The sequence below is a fragment of the Acinonyx jubatus genome, chromosome B4 (genome assembly GCF_027475565.1).
Source record: "Acinonyx jubatus isolate Ajub_Pintada_27869175 chromosome B4, VMU_Ajub_asm_v1.0, whole genome shotgun sequence".
NCBI classification, from domain to species: Eukaryota; Metazoa; Chordata; class Mammalia; order Carnivora; family Felidae; genus Acinonyx; species Acinonyx jubatus.
In genome coordinates this window covers 24259734-24279159 of record NC_069387.1, presented here as the reverse complement: position 1 = coordinate 24279159, position 19426 = coordinate 24259734, and the positions used below count along the sequence as shown (strand labels likewise).

The following is a 19426-nucleotide window of genomic DNA, read 5'->3' as shown; positions in this document are numbered from 1 at the left end:
TCTTATCTACTAAGTCCCTTTTGTCATGTCAGTTCTGCCTTCTCACCTTCAGCAAACTGAGGCCTTAGGTTTTGTTCCCATTGGGCACAAACATCTTACCTCCTTTTCTAATGGCTAGCAAGTCTCTGTAGAGTAGTTCTTTCATGTTTCTGCTCTGGGTTTTAGTCCTACCTTCTTCTCCCTGGATTTTCTTTACTGTCTTTAGCATTGGGCTATGAATTTTTAAAAGATGCTGTCACAGTCTATTAAGGATGTTTAAATTGTTTGTAGTGGGACAGCCTTCAGGTTATCTAATCCCCCAGTTGGCATTCCTTATTTTAGCAAGGTGTTAATGAGGTTTTTTTTTCCTTTAAGTTTATTTATTTATTTTGAGAGAGAGAGAGAGAGAGAGAGAGAGGGAGAAAGAGAGAGAGAGAAAGAGAGAGAGAGAGAACAAGCTGGGGAAGAACAGAGAGAGAGGGAGAGAGAGCGAATCCCAAGCAGGCTCTGCACTGTCAGTGCAGAACCTGAGTGGGGACTCAGACTCACGAACTGCGAGATCATGACCCGAGCTGAAATCAAGAGTCAGATGCCCAACCAACTGAGAGCCACCCAGACACCTTGTGGAGTTTCAATTAGCTGTAAGTTCTGTCACTTTTATTTTCCTATTATTTTTGAATTTAAGATGCTTTTAATTTATCCTCACTCAAAAACAACCAAAAACCAAAAAACAAAAACAAAAAACCCCTTGATGAATCTCATCATTGAAAAAGCTCGTCTGTTAAGTCTGATTAAAATCATGAACACACTGTCTCATTAATTTTAATCTGACCCACTCTGTCCTGGTATACTATGATTCTGTTAACTTACCCAGACCAAGAATCTCTCTCATCACATTCTGCCTCCCTTCTTGACTGCCTGTCTGATCAGGTGGTTCTCTTTCAACAAAAAGTTTTATTTTATGTGTTTCTGTCTGTCTCATCTGAGCTAAAGGCATATCAATATTACTCTGTACCGAGCTTTTACCATTAGGCTTCATTTCAGTTTCCTACCTCCCTTCAATAATATGTGAATGTGGTTAAAAACCATTTAGATATTATGTAAAGGATTATCATGAGAAGCCAGACTCTGTCTGTATTACCCCTTTCTGTACTCAGTCTTGCTCTTTAGAGCATTTACATAGTGAATACATGTATCAGGCTTTTGATACCTGTGAACACCTACAAATGAATTCATCCCCACAAAAGTCCCATCTTACAGATAAAGAAACTGATACACAGAGAGTTATGCTACTTATTCAGTATAATAAACTATTAAAGGGCATTATTTGAACTAGGCAGTCTGGTTTTAGAATCTGCTTTTCACTGCAGCTCAGGGCTGGCTCACTCGGGAACATGTGACTCTCGATCTTGGGATTGTCAGTTCGAGGCCCACGTTGGGTGTAAAGATTATTTAAAAAAATAAAATCTGAAAAGAAAAAAAGGATCTGCTTATCGCTATGCTGTACTGCTCTTAGTTTTAGACTGAAAATTATTTTCCCTCAGACGTTTAAAGGGGATAATCTGTATCCTCTAGTTTCCAGTATTTTCATTTTCGTTGAACTGTCTGATGTGTCTCTGATTTTAGATCCTTTGTATGTAACTTGTCTTTTCCTCTCTGGAAACCTTTGGAATATTTATTGTTTTTAGCTGTGGTGTTTTGAAATTTCATAGGGATATAACTTAATATTGGGCTTTTAGGAGTACAGATGGTCCTTTATTTACAGTTGTTTGACAATATTTTTTGACTTTATGACTGCAAGAATGATATGAATTCAGTTGGAACTGTATTTTGAATTTTGATCATTTCCTGCACTAGTAATGTGCTGTATGATATTCTTTCATGGTGCTGGGCAGCGGCAGTGACCACAACCCTTAGCTCTGTCAGCCACGTGATCACAAAGGTGAACAACTGATGCACTTAATACCATTCTGCACCTATACAACCTTTCTATTTTGTACTTTCAGTACAGTATTCAATAAACTACATGAGATATTTAACATTTTGTTAAAAATGGCTTTGTTCCAAATGAAGGCTAATGTCAGTGTCCTGAGTATGTTTACGGTTGGCTAGGCAAAGCTATGATGTTCAGTAGGTTAGGTGTATTAAATACATTTTTGGCTTTGCTCTGCTGTGGTGGTGTGTATGATTGACTGTTCCTTGCCATGTCTTCAGTATTCCCTGATTCCTGCCCCAGAAACAAAAGCAAAATCATTCCATTCCCCAGTGGATTTGGATGAAAACTGGTAATAAAATCAGGTACACCTTTAAGGGGAGACATTAGAGAAGAACCAAACTGGGTCTATAAGGAGGCACACATGACATGGCACACATTTATCCTGTGTTGAAGTTACTTCCTCGTAACATACCACTCTGTAAACACTACTGTCTGAGCAATAGACATGTTTTTTTGGGTAAAAATTTTTTTTTTCCTGTTTCTATGCTTCTGCACTTGTAGGTTGGTTCAGGAATATATGAGACCTTTTGTTTGAAAAAAAATGTACTTTTGACTTAAAATATTTTCAACTTCTAGGTTTAACAGGTTGTAACCCCCTTGTCAGTTGAGGAAGATCTGTACATTGTGTTGGCACTTGGTGGGCCCTTTCAATCTGAAGAGATGCTATTCTGTTTTTGGGATACTGTGTTATTTCTTTGCTAATTTTTTTGCATTATATTCTCTGTATATATTCTCTTTTTTTCTAGATGTTCTATTCAGATATTACACCTTTTGTATTAATATTTTAGTACTGTTTTTCTTTGTAGTTTCCATCTCTTTGGGAGATGTCCTCAACTATACATTCCAGTGTATTTATTTTAGTTTTTACTATTCTTTTTAATTTTAAGAGTTTTCTTATTCTTTCTTTTTCACAAACTAAATTTTTACTTATTAATGGATTATCTTTAATTTTAATTTTTATGCATATAATCCTTGTTTTTAAGTATTGCTCTGGTCTCTGAAAAATCTTTTTTTTTTTTTTTTTTTTTTTGGTTTTCCCCTCCCCCTCATGAAATATTGCCTTAGATACTCTAGTGATTCTTGGTTGTTTCTATTTAAGAATGGGGAACTAAAATGCTTAAGTAGAAACTATAACTTATGTGACAGATTGTTACTTGATGGGGTGATTGGGATTAGAGCAGGGACACACCAGATTTTCGATACATAGAAATCTGTTCTTGTGCTATTATATTTCTGTCGTGGAGAATTTTCTAATTTTTGTCATGTGTGTTACATTCACGAGGGAATGCTGGCATTCTGAGAACATGGGGAGTGGAAGAGCTGGGAGGGAACTCACTACTTAGTATGTAGACACACAGTTATCCAACTTTGAGCTTTGTTCCTCACTTTTATAGAGTTTTGGGATATAATGCACATGCTGTGTAACTCACATACTTTAAATGTACAATTGAGTGGCTTTTGATATATTCACAGTTATGCATCTGTCAACATAAGCTATTTTGGAACACTGTCATTACCCTATAAAGAAACCCTCTGTACTCCCTAGCTGCCACTCCCCAGTCCCTGTATCCTTTCTCCACCCAGCCCTGAACAACTAGTAATCTACTTTTTATCTCTATAGATTTGCCTGTTCTGAATATTTCATATAAATGGAGTCATGTAATATGTATTTCTTTGTGATGGTTTCTTTCATTTAGCATGATTGTTTTCAAGGTTCATTGATGTAGCATGTATTAGAACTTATTCCATGTTATTGCCAAATAGTAGTCTATTCTATGGATCTGTCACATTTTATTTATCCATTTAGCAGTTGGATATTTGAATTGTTTCCTGTTTGGAAATTGTTTGGCTGTTATGATTAATGATGGGACCTGAACATTTATATACAAGTTTCTGTGTGGACATAGGTTTTTAGATATATTGGTTATATACCCAGGAGTGGGATTGTGGGATCATAAGGTAACTCTGTGTTTATTCAAGGAACAGCCAGTTGTTTTCCACACTGGCTGCAGCATTCTATGCTTTCACCAGCAGTAGGTGAGAGTTTCAATTTCTCTACATCCTTGCAAACGCTGTTTTGTCTCTCTATATTTTTTTATTATAGCCCTCCTAGTGGATGTCAAGTGGTATCTTGTAGTTTTGATTCTGTTTCTCACTTTTGTTGTCTGTGGAACCTGTCACTTCCAAATCCTGAGCCTGTCAAGGGTTATTCTTTTTTTCTTTTAGGATAACTTGTCTTGCTGTCTGCAGGCATTTTGGATTCTAACTTCTTCTGTCTGTTCTGATCAGTTAGTTACTTGGACTCCATTTGCTTTCTGATATCCAGAGATTTATTGGAAGTTCTTGTCCACTGATTTTTTCCCTTTTATTTACCCTTGTCCTTAAAGGGAGGAAAAACATTGTGTGTGTGTGTGTGTGTGTGTGTGTATAGTGAATTACTTCTATATAAAATATTTATGTAGTTTTTAAAAACTTTTTAAATGTTTAATTTGAGAGAGAAAGAGACAGACAGAGCATGAGTGGGGTAAGGGCAGAGAGAGAGGGAGACACAGAATCTGAAGCAGGCTCCAGGCTCTGAGCTGTCAGCACAGAGTCCCATGTGGAGCTTGGACTCATGGACTGCGAAATCATGACCTGAGCCGAAGTCGGATGCTTAACGACCGAGCCACCCAGGTGCCCCTAAAATGTTTATGTATTAGTTATTATATATAAATTTATTTTTTGGCAGTCATTTTTGTGAAGTCTCAGAAGAGCCATTAATGGATAATCAGTCAGTCCTCTGAATTTAATATGAAGTACCAAATTGTACCTTTAAATATCTTCTCTGCAGATATCCCCAAATTTTGTTGTTACTTGTAAGAAGAATTATATAGGATGAAAAATGCTTTTATGATGAATATGAAAGAAATGAATAGGCTCAGAAAGAGCTACTATTGAGTATAATTCAAATGTTTTCAAAGTATTGGATTTTCTTTTATTCTAGTAATACTGATTTGCACTGCTTATATGTTTAAGGTAGCTGGGCATCTTAAATGAACTAAGTAACAATTTTTAATTTCTAAGATTGCTTATAAGAGTTGTATTTGTTGGGTCACCTGGGTGGCTCAGGTTAAGTGTCCAACTCTTGAATTTGGCTCTGGTCACCATCTCACAGTTCATGAGTTCAAGCACTGTGTCTGGCTCTATGCTGACAGTGCAGATGATAACAGTATATATAGTGTATGTATGTATATGTGTGTGTGTATATATATATATGGTGTATATAATAACAGTATAATAATTATGATTAAAAGCTAATATTTATTTCATTCTTTCTGCATGCCAGACACTGCTGAAAATCCTTTATATAAATATTAACTCATTTAATCCTCACAATGACGGTGTCAGGTTGATATAGCTTTTTGTTTGTTTTTATATATCATCTGTATGGTAAGAAACTGAGGGCTGGAGAGATTAAGCCACTTGCCCAAGGCCACACAGCTAGTAAATGGTAGGGTCTACTTTTAAATCAGCGCAGTCTAGTTCTTGAGCTTGTGCTCTTAGTCATTAGATTATAATGCTTGACATTTCTACAGGATTTTAAGTACATATATTTTTAACAGGGGAGAGACACTCATGAAATATTAAAACAAATGATACTTAATAGTAAGGAGTAATAGGTTGGGGAATAAGTACAAATTCATGACCTGGTGTTTGGAAGATAAACTGTGATCTAAAGGTACTTTGTCTTTTTTTTTTTTTTAATTAATTTATTTATTTTGAGAAGGAGGAGTAGGGGCAGAGAGAGGGAGAGAGACCGGGAGAGAGTATCCCAGGCAGGCTCCACATTGTCAGTGCAGAGCCTGACTTGGGTCTCAATCTGAAGAACTGTGAAATCATGATCTGTGCCGAAATCAAGAGTCAGGCGCCTAACCAACTGAGCCACCCAGGTGCCCCTAATGTTCTCTTGAAAATTCATATTTGCCTTAGATCCTAGTTTGGATCAAAGACGGTTATTACTAAATTAAGCGCAAAGCATTATTTTTATATTTATTTTACTTTATTTATTTTAAGTAATCTCTGCATCCAATATGGGGTTTGAACTCACAACCCTGAAACCAAGAGTTGCATGCTCTTTTGACTGAGCCAGTCAGGTGACCCACAAAAAAAATCTTTTTTGAGGTAGATGTATAATTACCATGTATAGTCTTCTTCATTGTGTCTTATATTCTTAAGCAGGAAAAGAGGAGACAGAAAATGTCATTGGATGGTACTAAAAAATTGGGTGTGGGCCAAAGTGTCAGTGACAAATCCAGTTTTTCACCGTTTAAAATATTTCAGAACAATTCTGATCCAAGTGTTTTATATTATGCTTTTCCACCAGAGTCTTATTTTGCAGCTCATCTTTTCTAAATAGGTCTATTTTATAGTGTGTATATATAGGTCATTCTGAATCAAGTTAACTTTGCAGTTGATTGGGACCTTGTTTTAAGCTTATTGAACAAAGCTCTGTAACACAGAATTTTGGGCATAGGGCCATTTCCAGAGTCTGGTCCAAATAAACAGCAACAAACAAAGATTGTCTCTTTCTTGGCTGAAGGCTCTCTCTGTGTGGCTTGTCTCAGGACTCTCTTACACTTTTTCTACCCCTTTTATACTCCTCTCCTTTTTCTATTCAGGGCAAAAGTGTTTAGATTTTCATTCTGTAGTTATTCTTTCAGCAAACATTTATTGTGCTTTTACTTATATACAAGGTTCTTTGATTGAAACCTATAATGTCCTCCCTGTATTGGTGTAGTGGCAGTTGTGAGGATAGTAGGCCTTCCAACATGATATTGTAGAAAATATGTGAAATACTGAGTAGTTTTGCAATGTCATACTTCCTTTCTGCTCTGCCTTTTTGTCTTTCGGTAATTAGAAAGGATTTTGTTTTGGAGGATCTGTAAAAGAAGCATGTTTTCCTCCCCCTACCCCCAATTGGTAAGGGAAAGAAAAGAGAATATAATAAAAATAACATTTTTCAGTATAATAGTTTAAAATAATCATATCTTAAAAGGTAACTTAAAAATCTCGTGTACTTAACAAAATTTGTCATTTCAACATTTGTCTTAAAAAATATTTTCCTTTCTAAATAGAATCACTTGTGAAATATTTTAATGAGAACCTTTGCTTTCCACAAAATGTATTTTACCCATTAAATTCTTGATCTGCTTATATTATAAATGGCCTGCTTGACCCTTTAAAAAGAAATCGTCAAATATGATTTTCTAATTTCCTTAGTCTTTCTTTAATATCTTTTAGTCAGAGCAGAGTTTAACTTATTTTTATTCATGCTGTTTAAAATTTTCTCTAACCTCTGAGCAGGTATTGTATTTTCATGTCTGTTTGCCTTTTGCTTATGCTATTCCCTCAACTTGGATTTTCCTCTGCTCCCCATCCTTTCTTCTTTTTGGTCTGCTCAGTATGGCTGGCTAAATGAGATTTCTTTTATAGATTTCTTGATGGTGCTTGAGGAATATTTTAATCATTTTATTCCCCTCTGTGCTCTGTTTGTACTTTGTGTGATTAAAGACTTTTGAAAAATTATACTTAATACATTCAACAGAATACATGTAAGGTATGTTATAACATTTGTAATAATAAAACAAACATCTGGGAATCCAGCACCAAAGTAGAAAAAGATCAATTCTGTTTCTTCTACTTCGGTGCTTCAGTCCGTACTCCCAAGAAAATATTTATTTCCTTTCTCTTCAGAAAAGCTTATCACATAAATATGTATTCCTAAGTAATTGTTGTTTAATTGTGTTTATATTTGGATTTAGTAAAAATAGATTCATGCTGCATATAGTCTAGTGTCACTTGCTTTTTTTTTTAATTGAGCGTTGTTTCTGAGATTTATCTATACTTCACGCATAGTTCATTCATAGTAATGTATAATATTTCAGATATAGATATGCCCAACTTAATTTTACATTTAATGGATCTGGAATTGTTTTTTTCCCTGTAGTGTGAGGTAGGGATGCATTTTTAGTTTCTTTCTCTGTGGAAACTAGTTGCCCCATTTGAATAATGCATTCTTTCCTTTGTGTCATCACTGTAAGATTCAAGTTACCTTGTAAATGTGAGCTTGTTTTGAGTTCTCTCTTCTGTTGAATTTGTCTATACTCTTTTACTTACTATGGCTTTATAATAAATCTTAATGTGCAGGTCCCTCCTCCCTACCTGAACTTTGAAAAAGTTTTATTTAAGTAATCTCTACACTCGATGTAGGGCTCGAACTTAAGACCCTGAGATCAAGAATTATATGTATTCTCTTCTGACTGAACCAGCCAGACACCCTCCCACTTCCCCCTTTCTAATTTTTTTAAAACCATATCTTGGTCATTCTTTCCCCTTTGCCCATCTATATATACTTTGAAACTATGAAAGACCCTGTTGAGGTTTTTATTGAGAGGTACATTGAAGTTGTAGATGAGTTTGGAAGGTTTGGCATCAGTACTTCATTGGCTGGGAGTGGGGGAATGAGAGAGATGTCTGGTTGTGAGTAAGTGGGTGTGGGTTATACCTGGCTTTGAAGGCCACATAAGTTTTGTTTTCAGGTTAGTTTTTCAAACTCCCATTTCACTGTTTCCTTATTTCTTCCCTTATTTATATAACTGGTTAGGGAGAGAGTTTGTTGTAGTTTTATTCAGGATGTTCTGATCATTTCTATTGATTATCTTATTTTCCCCATTTTCATTATTCTCTCTCACAACTCTTGATCTTATTTGTGCTTGTCATATTGAGTCTGTCAAAAGAGTTTCCTATTTGTGTTATCTTAGCTCTAGATTTTGCCTTTTACATTACCAAATTCAGAGGCCTTGTTTGCTTTGTATTAGACTGTTGCAACTTATGTTTTTGTTACCAGCCCATTGCTGTACAAGTTCATTTTGTGTACTGGAAATGCAACATAAAATATTAACAAAATTCAAAAAGTTATTTTTAAAATGTGAAGACTTCCTTCAAATTAAAAACTTCTTCAGACCATTGCAGAAGTCCAAAACTGGACAAGGAAATAAACTGTTTTATTGTCATTTGATATTTAGGCAGCAAACAGAATCACCGTACTATGTTTAACTTACTTCTCTGACTTTATTTGAGCTTTGAATTACGTGTAAGTTCTTCAGGAATGTACTCATGCCTTAAAAGGTGATCTTCTGAACATGTACATTCTGTCTTTTACTTCCAAATTTCTCATGTATATTGTTTCGACTTTATCACTTCATTAGGTGCTGAATCATCAAACATGACTTGATTTATTAGAACTTGTCTTTGGGTTTCTAGCTTTTCTCTAGTTTGTCCTGCTGATAGCCACATCTGTAACATGTGCTTTCTTCTTTTAAATGAATTGTAGTCTTTAGGGCTTGGAATCGTTGAGTTTTAAGCTTCTAGAGTCTTAATGACCATGAGACTGGGTCTGAGGAGTCCTCTAAGATCCTAATATTGCTAATGGCAAAACTAGAGATTTGAACATAATTCGTGTTCATCATTTAGGCATTTTATTTAATTATTTTTTTATTATCTATCTATCTGTTAAAAGTTTTATTTATTTAAACAGTCTCTGCACCCAGCATGGGCCTTGAACTCATGACTTGGAAATGAAGAATCACATGCTCTTCCAACTGAGCCAGTCAGTTTCCCCTATTTTACTTTTTAAAATAAAAGTTGTATATATTTTAGGTGTACAACATACACATATACAGGGGGAAATGATTACTATAGTCAAGCTAATTAACATATCTTCTCACAAAGTTGTGTGTGTGTGTGTGTGTGTGTGTGTGTGTGTGTAAAGAGAGCACCTGAAATTTACTCTTTGTAAATTTGTAGTATTCAGTATGGTATTATTAACTGTAGTCATCACGCTGTACATTACATTGCTAGACTTAACTCATTCTTTATAACTGCAGCTTTGTTTGTAGCCTTTGACCGATCTCTCTCCATTTCCCGCACTCCCAGAGTCTGGTAATCATCCTCTGTTCTGCTTTTTGTGCTTTCAGCTTTTTAGATTGTTCATTTCCTCCACCTCCCCACCCAATCTCCTTCTGTGTGTTTGACTTTTGTTAGAGTCTACATATAAGTGAGATGATGCAGCTTTTTTCTTTCTGTATTTGACTTAGTTCACTTAGCACTTAGTTCACTCCAGATTCAACACTCCTTATATTTCTAATACATAATGTGATATGTCCATGTTTTCACATTAATATTTTAGAAATACTTTACCTTAACTGCAAGGTTGTAGATTGGATAGTTTGATAAATAAGATTCAGATGTGTTTATTTTTTTTAGTACTTTTTTGTATCAAGCAATATTATTGTTATCCCCATTTAATATAAGCAAAATGGAATCTTAGCTAAAAAGCTTGTATAAAATGTCACAACGAGTACGTGAAGGAGCCAGTGTTCAAAACTAGATTCGTGTGTGTGTGTGTGTGTGTGTGTGTGTGTGTGTGTATGTGTTTTCTTTAAACCAGTGATTTTCATCTGTACTTCTTAGGTCTAGGGATTGCTGCAAGGTGATCACGTGAGTAACCAGGGTAACTCATAAATTTGATCCCCAGTATATTAGAATTGAAAACTAATTTTCTTTATATCAAACTGCTGTTTTGCTATCTAAAGATGAAAAAAGAGTGAAAGTAAGGAATTCAAGTATGAGTAGGAATTAGTCTCCCTGAAAAAGCTAACTTTGGCTTGGTGAGCATATGCATGCTGTTGTTATACAAATGTTCCAAGTCTGTTCCCCTCCTCCTACCTGCTGTATTCACTCACTGTACCATATGGAGGGTTGTGCATTGCTGGAGGGGTTGTATTCCTACTGGGGAGAGTGGGGAGGGAGTGGACTCAGAGAAAAAAACCTTCAAGTAATTTGAAATAGTGTCCTAAATACATCTGCAATGTGTAAGGGAAGTAGGATGGGTGAAAAAGACGATTTTAAGGAGAGTTGTGCACACGATGCTGTTTGAGAGGATAGAGGAAGAACTTGAGCCATTTTGAATTTCTTTTTCCCATGAAGACTGGGAATTGAGTGGGGTGTTCTTTAATAGGATTTAAGCAGGTGAGATGTCTTCAGAGTTTTTCATTTTGTTTCTCAAGTTTACTGTTTTTGTAAAGATCACATGGTTACACCATATATAAAGAACAGATTGGAAAGGGAATAGATTGGATGCAAGTGGACTAGTTAGAAGGCTGTTGCAATAACCAAGGTGAGAGATGATACAGTAGATTGACTATGATTAAGGTGTTGGAAACAGAAGGAAACACATTAAAAAAATTTTTTTTTAATGTCTTTTTATTTATATTTGAGAGAGAGACAGAGCGCAAGTGGGGAAGAGGCAGAGAGAGAGAGAGATGGAGACAGAATCTGAAGCAGGCTCCAGGCTCTGAGCTGTCAGCACAGGTCCCAGCACAGGGCTCAGACTCATGAACTGTGAGATCATGACCTGAGCTGAAGTTGGATGCTTAACTGACTGAGCCAACCAGGTGCCCCAAAGGAAACACGTTTCTAGTTTGTATATAAATTCAGGTATAATTGACGTATTAGTTTCAGCTGTACAACATAATGATTCAATATCTGTATATGTTCCAAAGTGATCACCAGAGTAAGTCTAGTTAACATCTGTCCCTGTACATAGTTACAAAAATTATTTTCTTGTGATGAAGACTTTCAAGATTTACTCTTAGCAACTTTCAGATATGCAATATGGTATTATTAATGATAGCATGCTGCATATTACATCCCTATAACTTATTTATTTTATAAGTTTATTTCATAAGATAAGTTTGTACCTTTTGACTTCCTTAACCCATTTTGCCCAGTGCATGTCTCTGGCAACCACCAGTGTGTTCTCTGTATCTGTAGGCTTGTTTTTTGTTTGTTTTTTAGATTCCACATACAAGTGAGATCCTATGGTATATGTCTTTTTCTGTCTTAATTCACTTAGCATAATACATAATACCTTCAATGTCCTCCATTATGTTGCAAATGGCAATATTTCATACCTTTTTTAATGGCTGAATAGTACTCTATTGTATGGTATACCATTGTGGTAATATATATACCACAGCTTCTTTACCCATTCATCTATTGATGGGTACTTAGTTTTTTTTTTCCCCCCTATTTCTTGGCAATTGTAAACAGTGCTGCAGTGAACATGGAAGTGCATATATCTTTTGGAGTTAGTGTTTTCATTTTCTTCAGATAAATACTCAGAGGTGGAATTGCTGCATCATATGGTAGTTCTGTTTTTAATTTTTTGAGGAACCTCCATACCTTTTTACATAGTGGCTACACCCATTTGCATTCCCACTAATAGTGCACAGGGGTTCCCTTTTCTCCACATTCTCACTAGCACTTGTTAAAGGTAAATGTGACAAGATTTAGTGATATTGGATATTAAGTAAATGCTAGATACCTGACTTAAATAATTGCAGGCTCTGCCATCATTGCGGAGCCTGACGTGGGGCCTGATCTCATGAACCATGAGATCATGACCTGAGCCGAAATCTAGAGTCAGATATTTAACTGACTGAGCCACCTAGGTGTCCCTGACTTAAATAACTTGAGAGAGAACTGAAATAGGAACGTTGAAATAGAGTTGAGTTGAGTAGACTGTGTTTGATTTTGGGCAGCTCCATTTTGAGGTGCAAGTGATGTTAACAGAGTAATGTCACACTTTTTTTTTGTATAATTCTGCAGCCTTGAGGAGAGGTCTAGAATAAAGTTTATGTGTGTGTAAATGGCAGTTTTTATACCTGCATGTGGGTGAGTTTGCCAGGGAGAGATTATAAAGCCTAGAGAGCCTAGGACTGACCATGGAGGCATTGCATCTGTAAAGTGACTTTGCAAAGGACACAGAGATGAGTGTTCAGGGAGTTAGAACAAACAAGGTGAATGTTAGTCCATGTATTTTACTCTCCAAAATCTCCAAAATACTGAAGTCTCAGTATTTTCTTTTCTATGGAATTATGAACCCCCAAACTTAACTTCGTGTCAGTCAGAATTTAGCTAAAATTTGTACTAAACTCGTGCTATTACAAAAGCAAAGAGTTTAAAAGATAAGTAGAGGCATTAAAAATGTAGCTCTTTACAATTTGTAACATCAATGACTAACTATATCAGATAATCTCCAAAATTGCTGAGGGGAAGGGAACTGAACTGGCCTGAGTTGTGAATTGTTTTCCTATAAAACCGGTTTGCTTTGTTTCAAGAACTGTGAAGGGTCTGAGTTTTTGCCATCTATGCAAGCTAGCAAGTTAGACTGCCACAGTTTCATAGATGCTGGTAGAAGATACAAGACTTCTGGGTTAGAGACATAGGACTTCTTCTTCATGACAATGGCAGGAGCCAATGTTGGCATTTGTGCCAGTTTTCCAAGCCCAAGCTCCATAGAGAAATGTGAAGAGGGCTGAGTGATGCCTTTGGTTCTACCTTGCCTGTATTGCAGCCTAGTCTGTTTTATAGGAGAGGAACCTCCAGGTTAGGGAACCCATACTTTTACAATGGGAAGTAGCCTGTCCAGTGTTAATCCTAGAGGGAGATGACATCTTTGTTGTTTGAGACAGTAAATGAACCTGCCCTTTGCTCCTGAGGGAGATATTTTTATCCTTCATGTTTATCATATGTTTATCCTTACAAACATATTTAACAAGATATTATGGAACAAAGAGAGGCAATGGCTGTACTCACAAGATACACAGAAATGTTATGGAACCATGGACAATTTACCTTCAACAATATTTGCCCCTAATTTCTTAAAAAAATTTTTTTTAATGTTTGTTTATTTTTGAGAGAGAAAGAGAGACAGAGCGCAAGTGGGGGGGAGGGGCAGAGAGAGAGGGAGACACAGTCTGAAGCAGACTCCAGGCTCTGAGCTGTCAGCACAGAGCCCAGTGTGGGGCTTGAACCCATAAACACATCATGACCTGAGCTGAAGTCAGACACCTAACCTAATGAGCCACCCGAGTACTCCAATATTTGCCCCTAATTTCTATACATTTGTTGGATTCTGGTAAAATTTCTCATGATTATACTTTTTACTGGTCACTCATTAATTTGTCTGACAAAGGCTGGGACTAGAGCTATTCAGTTTATCTCATAAGACATTTAATTAAAGTTATTCATTGTCGATAGGGTAGCAGGATGAGGTCAAACTGCAATGTTGACCTCAACTGTGTTCCCTAGCGTCCTAGACCCAGGCATTTGAACAAGTGCCAAGGTCTGCCTTAGAGAGCCAAGTGGCTTTCTCTATAAGTTTCTTCACCAATTTTCTACTTGATCCAGGGCATTAATCTAAGAATTACAGGATGTATTAAGGAATGCACAGATTTGGCCTTGTCCTGCAAGGAGGAAGTCTAGGACAATTCTGTCATCCATCATAATCCTGGTCAGTGAATTGAGACTGACCTGAGTGGCCCCAGGACTGAGGTGATGTCACTGATCACCTTAGCTGAAATCAGGGACAAGTTTCCAACCACATTTCGTTTGTTTCTTTTTCTGTCTTTTTTTTTTTAAAGTTTTATTTATTTATTTTGAGAGAGACAGAGGTGGTGTGAGTGGAAGGGGCAGAGAGACAGGAAGAGAGAGAATCCCAAGCAGGCTCCATGCTGCCTGCGCAGAGCCTGATGTAGGGTCCGAACTCACGAAACTATGAGATCATGACCTGAGCTGAAATCAGGAGATGGATGCTTAACCGACTGAACCACCCAGGCTCATTTTCCAATGGGATGACTTCCATTTTAGGGATAACTGCCTCAGACTGCATGTAATTAACAAGTTATCCTTCTGAAGAGGTCCATCCACCCCCATCCCCCCCACCAAATAATTAAGAATACCCTTACTTTGGAAAGGGCAAAGTTCATGTTTGCTGCACCAGTATTCCTGTGAGAATGTGGTGTTTACAGTTGTTGTCCCCTTCTTCCCCAGATAGGTCCTAAAGTCAAGGAGCACAGGCTGACAGTTTCTGCAGTGTTGCCTCCTGGAGAGCTGCTAGGCTTTAGAGGTTCCAGTTCAGTACAAATAGTTGAGAGTCTAATGCTAAAACAAGTAATGTTTTTGGAGGGATTACCTAAAGGCAGTCAGTCCAGTCTGTCCTATTTATGCCATCAGCCAGGTAACGTCTGCCCTTTGGAATGACTAAATGATAGCTATAGGAAAGACACCTGGAGGTATTGACAGGTATTATATATGGGAAGTATAGGAACCGGGGCCCTCGGCTGCTTCCTGAAGACTTCTCTGTGACATTAAAGAGAATGGTGATCCAATTGTGATCATAGCTGTTCAGCAGGGTATGGCAGACTTAGCAGTCTAATTTCAGGCACTTCCACTGTTTAGGAGAGCTGCACTAGGGAATTTTCCTTTGTGAGAAAGACTCCAGGGGTGATTTTGGAAGACCGAGATTACTAAAGCCCCTCTTTCTTACCTCTTGAGATCTAAAGTGTTTACTCCATGGGTGCCAGAGTTGTTGTTCTTCTAGTTCCACAAGATCGGTGTGTCCTGTACCAGTACAGAACTTCTCCCTTTCCCCCAGTCATCCCTGACTCTCACCCAAACCTTTTGTCTGGAAGGGTCAGATGCAAGAGGGACAAGGGCATTTTTATTAAATGTAATTACAGAGACCCTGCTGTGTCTTCTGTTTTGGTCCACATGATTCACTGTAAGGGGACTTGATGAGCAGTATACTTTCTTAACCAAATGGTCACTATCTGTATTGTCTAAGACCACAGAAATCCAACAAGAAAACTCAGGTGACTAAACCAGAATTATGTTAGAAATCCCAAGGCCCTCTTTTGTCTAGGCTGCTATCCAGAGGGTACAAATGGGGTTTCCATTAGGGGAAAGAAAGAAGCATCACCTTTGGGAATGGTCAGGACAGATCTCAAGTGGCAAGGAGGAGATGGTCTCTTCCTGGGGTCATCCACATTCAGTAACCAAACTGCTGTACTGATATGTGTGAACCAGGAAGAATTAAGGGAGGTATAGTCAGAAATCTTTCTGAGTTGATTAAAAAAGCTTTTTAATTATGGTAAAATACACATGACATAAAATTTCCCATCTTAACCTTTTTTTTTTTTAATTTTTATTTTTTTTAAGTAATCTCTACATCCAGCATGGGCCTCAAACTCAAAACCCCGAGATCAGGAGTCGCATGTTCTACTGACTGAGCCAGGCAGTCGGTACCTAACCATTTTAAGTGTTCGGTTCTTTAGTGTTAAGTATGTTCATAGTGTTGTGCAACCAGTTTTCAGAACTCTCTTCATCTGACAGAACTGAAAGTCTGTATCCGTTAAATAACACCTCCCATTGCCCTCTCCCTCCAGACCCTAGCAACTGTAATCCTGTTTTGTCTCTATGAATCTGACTACTCTAGATACTTCATATCAGTAGAATCATATAATATTTTTCCTTTTGTGACTGGCTTATTTTAGTTGGCATAATGGCCTCAAAATTCATATTGTAGTATGTGTCAGAATTTCTTTACTGAAAAAAAATTTTTTTTTCTTTAATGTTTATTTTTGAGAGAGAGAGCACAAGTGGGGAAAGGGCAGAGAGAGGGAGAAATAGAATCGGAAGCAGGCTCCAGGCTCTGAGCTGTCAGCACAGAGCCCGATGTGGGGCTTGAACTCACCAAACCACGAAATCATGACCTGAGCTGATGTCGGATCCTCAACTGACTGAGCCACCCAGGTGCCCCAGAATTTCTTTACTTTTTAAGGCTGAGTAATATTTCACACTTTGTTTATTCATCCTTCCATTAATGACACTTGGGTTATTCTACCTTTTGCCTCTTGTAAATAAAGCCACTATGGACATGAGTGTACAAATATCTCCTGAAGACCCTACTTTCATTTCTTTTGGGTATATACCCAGCAGTGGAATTGTTGAGTCCTATGATAATTCTATTTTTAATCTTTTGAGGGACCACTACACTGTTTTCCACAGAAGTTGTATCATTTTACATTCTCACCAGCAATGCCCAGGTGTTCCATATTCTCCAGGTCCTCCTCAACACTTGTTATTTTCTGTTTGTTCTTTGGGGATAGTAGCCATCCTGATGGGTATGTTATCTCATTGTGGTTTTGATTTGAATTTCCCTAGTGATTTAGTAATGTTGAGCATCTTTTCATGTACTTATTGGCCATTTGTATATCTTCTTATCTATCTATCTATCTATCTATCTATCTGTCTTCGGAGAAATGTCTAATCAAGTCCTTTGTCCATTTTTGAGTCCAGTTTGTTTTTTGTTTTTGAATGTTTTGAGTTGATTTTTGAGGAGGTTATTCCAGCATCCAGCAATACAGGATGCCTGTGGATGGTAGTGAGTGTGGAAGGCCATCAAATGCCTTCACTAACAGCCCATTGTTAGTGACCTTTGGAATAAAAACATCATTATCAGACTGCATATGGTTTGGAAAGTGAAAAACATGACAGATTAGTGTCAAGGGTAACAGTGGTGTGTCTGGAGTCACCTGGGGTGGAATAGCAATACCATAACCTGAAAAAGTGTCATCAATGGTAAGGCACCACTAATAGTGTGAAGGGTGGGGGGTAAGGTCTGATGTAGCCAATCTGTCCGTAGCAAGTGATGTGACCTCCTTCACCATGAGACAAATGGATCTTCTGGGAATTACACGTGTCGGATGCAGTGGCTGCCTCTGCATCAGGAACACAGAGTCCTTTACCATGATTCTATTCTGTGACTGTACATGTGTTGCTGTATGATGATAGAACCTGCAGCGGTAATGGCAATCTGGGCAGTACAGTCTTAATCAGCTTCATTCCATTTGATCTCTTCAGACACTGGGCCCTTACCGTGGGCATCTGTGGTTGTGACCTCGATGATCTGGTCAGCCACTGCAATATGTCCCCACAGTTTATGACCAGTTTTTAATATGTCAGTCTGTAGTTTTCCAAGTGGTAGACCAAACAGGTAGGTCATTGGTAACAGACTCAGAGTCAGTAAAAACAAGGTTTATGAGGGGGAGTATTGGTCAGATCTATGAGAGCATTCTTGAATTCTGCCCACAGAGTAAAGCAACCGCACCCATTTTCAGCTCTGTGTGGCTGGCCCTGAAATTGAACAGCACAGCAGCCCACCAGGCACTCTTGGGTTTCATTGTAGTTGAATCGTTGGTGAGCCAGGTGCAGATGTTCATGGGATCCTCTGTGAGTCAGGTGCTTCAATGAGCCAACGACTTTGGTTTAGGTGGCAGAGTGAAGGATAAAATTTCCCCACAGGGATAATTGCCATTTTTTTCATATGAAACTGAAATACCATAGGGGCCAGGCTGGTTGCATTCTTGAATATCCCACTTCAGTGTGAGAAGAGAGGCTTGATAGGCTCTTCCCACTTTACTAGTCATTGAGTTTGTGTTAACCCATCCTCAAATAGGAAACTCCAAAAGGAGTGTACCTGGTGGCCATGTCAGGGAGGCATTGAATCCAAAAATTAAGGGATACCTTTGGTGGAGGCTGCTCCTCTTGCCAGAGGCTCCAGTCAGTAAACTCATCTGTGCATGGAGACTTGTACTGAAAGGGATCATAAGGATTGTGGAATGCCTAAGCTACCAGTGCTTTCTACATGGGCTCTTCCCAGTTGTCATAATCCCCTTCAGCACTTAGGAGCATTCACGGTGCAGATGTGTAAAATCAGTACCAGTTATACATTCAGTGATAGAAGCCACAACAGTAATACACTGAATTGGTCCAAAGATACCAGCTGAAAAGTATGAGTTAGTTACTCTTTCTCACTGTGAATTCTGTCCAAACCTCAATAGCTGAAAGCAGGTACCCTCTCCCTTCACAGAATCGCTATGAAGGTGACATGGGCTTCTGTAACAGCCATGAAATTTTGGGTTCTTCCCCTCCTTCGTGATCTGGCATACTTGGGTATGTTTGATCTTCAGTTCCCCTTAGGGTCTAGGAAAACTCCACCCCCAATCATCTTTCTCTGTAAAGCAGCTGAGGCTGGACTAAAGGGGAGGTGGGGAGAGAGCAGCTCTGCACCAGTAAACAAGGTGCATTTCCTTTCAGTTTTGAGCAGTGCTGTAGCTACAAGCTGATCAATCAAATAAATCTGTAGTGTTTTTGATCCACCCAAGGTCCCATGGTCTGTGGCAGGGTCATCATTACTGACATTCAGCAGCTACAGCCAGATAGCTTTCTGACAGAGAGATGAGCTTGTGCGCTTTGGATGACTTGTGACAGCATTATTTTTAAGAGTCCACCTACTGTAGGCTATGTGCTGCTCCATTGTCATGATAACCTCTCTTAAATTCTTGCTTGATTTCAACATAAGAATTAGAGGAGTTTTCCAAGTTTGGAAGGTCTGAGAGTAGGAATTTATCTAGATTTCTTGGGCGAGTTTCTCATTCTCCAGTGATCCCCTTCATCATCATTTTAATCCTAAATCAGTACAGTAAGAACCTGAAGACTACTCAG

The 19426-nt window shown here is 38.0% G+C and overlaps 1 protein-coding gene across 16 annotated transcripts in view; it reads left to right on the top strand.

Annotated features, from left to right (window-relative positions):
- Window positions 1-19426, top strand: part of ABI1 (abl interactor 1) — a 142791-nt gene that overhangs the window by 90563 nt on the left and 32802 nt on the right. The gene's annotated exons all lie outside the window — the stretch shown is intronic.